The sequence below is a fragment of the Parasteatoda tepidariorum genome, chromosome 10 (genome assembly GCF_043381705.1).
Source record: "Parasteatoda tepidariorum isolate YZ-2023 chromosome 10, CAS_Ptep_4.0, whole genome shotgun sequence".
In the NCBI taxonomy this organism is placed as follows: domain Eukaryota; kingdom Metazoa; phylum Arthropoda; class Arachnida; order Araneae; family Theridiidae; genus Parasteatoda; species Parasteatoda tepidariorum.
Genome location: NC_092213.1, coordinates 70,700,899 through 70,702,941, shown reverse-complemented (window position 1 = coordinate 70,702,941; position 2,043 = coordinate 70,700,899). Strand labels below are relative to the sequence as shown.

Here is a 2,043-nt window from a genome sequence, read left to right as displayed (position 1 = left end):
ATTCTATATCATGTAGTATATATATAAAATACAAAAAGGATAAAAACAAAACAAAAAAAAAGAGAAAAACCAAGAAAATGAATAATAAGTTCCATTTTCGTTTCAATTTTTTTGAGTGCTCCTCACACTATTGTATTGCTACATTTTACTTTGACTATATTGATGCAATATTAGAAAGCACTCCTTTTTGCGGATATAATCGTGTGAGCTGATGAAGAGATTATGTCTTTTCATTATTTTGTTTCCTGCTTTTTAATATTTTTTTAAATATTTTATTTTTTTAATTCTTTTTCCTTTAATATCTTTTTTCATTAATCTTTATTATTAACTATTAGATGTTTTCGATATCTTTAACGTATATATATATACGCAAAACAATCTTCAGCAAAAGTGTATTATCCACATTTAGCTAAACGTAATTTTTGTTTAACACGTTCACGCCGGGGTGACCCACCGGCGGGTCACGGTAGATTGTCTCATCGGGCGGCGCACTCCGGAGTAAAAACTGGTAACAAATAAATTTCATTTTTTAGTTTTTTTCCGGGAATAATAAAAAACACCCTTTTTATTGTTATTTAAATATATTTTTGAAAAAAAGTAACGAGTCTGAACTAAGCTAACTAAAAACATGCAGTTAAAGATCCGCGTATTAACCATTACGTACACTATATTTTAATTCAATGAAAATTAAATTTAAACTTTAAAAAAGCAAAATTGTTCCTCTATAGAACAAATTATTGAATCGAAACATTTTATTCCGAATAATTTGCTTACCTGACATGAAAGATTAATGAAACATGTCATTTTTTATTATTATATGAATGAAAATTATAACATGAAAAGTAATTTAAACTTAAACTTGTGAAAAATATTTTTTGACGAAACTGATATTAAAAAATTTCATGTGGATATTATTTCTAAAATAATCGATTAGAAATATAACATATTTGAAAAATAATTTTATACAGTTTTTACCCTGAGATGAACTCGAATCGCTTGATTTTCAAGTCCAGAAGAGCTATTACTCTATTCTATAGTCCTATTACTCTATGGATCCACAGAAGCGTGGTATTTATACAAACGGAATTTTAAATTTTATAAAGCTCCAAAAAATATAATTTCATTTTGAAAAAAAACAAAATTGCTAGGTTGTAAAATAGATAATTTAATCATAAGTTTTTTAATCCTAATAATTTGTTTATCATAATAAGACACAATAAACGAAATGTGCTCTTTTTACATGTTAAAAAAAAAAAAAATTCTAATATTAATAAAATGTTATTTTGTGATAAAGTAAATGTAAAAAAAATTGTGGAAATTATTTCATAAAATAATTGATTGGGAAAATTAATTTTATGAAAAAAAAAAAGAATTAAAGTAGTTAAATCCGCGAGTCGAACTCATATCGTTGGATTCAAAGTCCAGAGTGCTAAACCATTACATCATGGATCCACAGAAACATGGAAATTATACAAATTGAATTTTGAATTTTATAAAAATCAATAAAGATATAATTTTTTTAAAAAATAAAAAAAATCTTTACTGTAAAATATATTGTTTAATCACAAAATTTTTATCATAATAATTTGTTTATCATAATATGACGTAATAAGCGGAACGTTCTCTTTTTTATTATTATAAAAAATAAGTATAATAATAAAATTTATTTAAATGAAATAAAAATATATTATGATAAAGCAAATGTAAAAACATTACATTACTTTATAAAATAATTCATTGGAAAAATAAATTTAAAAAAAAATTTAATTCAGGTTCCACCGAGATTTGAACTCGGATCGCTGGATTCAAAGTCCAGAGTGCTAACCATTACACCATGGAACCCACATCAGCAAGATGTTACAATCATTTTATCACTGAATATCTTGCATAACAAAATGTAGAGCAAAGAGGTTACGATCCCAGCTAATCAGCTGGAAGTAAGCAAACGGATGAACTGAATAGAAATGACAAGTTCTATTAGAAAGTTAGATGCGTTATAGCATTTTGTTGGCCACAATAAAAAAAATTTTACTACACACTATT

General features: G+C 25.2%; 1 non-coding gene across 1 annotated transcript; it reads right to left on the bottom strand.

The window, feature by feature from the left end:
* Nucleotides 1-1,770: 1,770 nt before the first annotated feature.
* Nucleotides 1,771-1,842, bottom strand: TRNAQ-UUG (transfer RNA glutamine (anticodon UUG)). The gene has a single exon. It is a non-coding gene; the product is annotated as a tRNA-Gln (tRNA).
* Nucleotides 1,843-2,043: the final 201 nt, after the last annotated feature.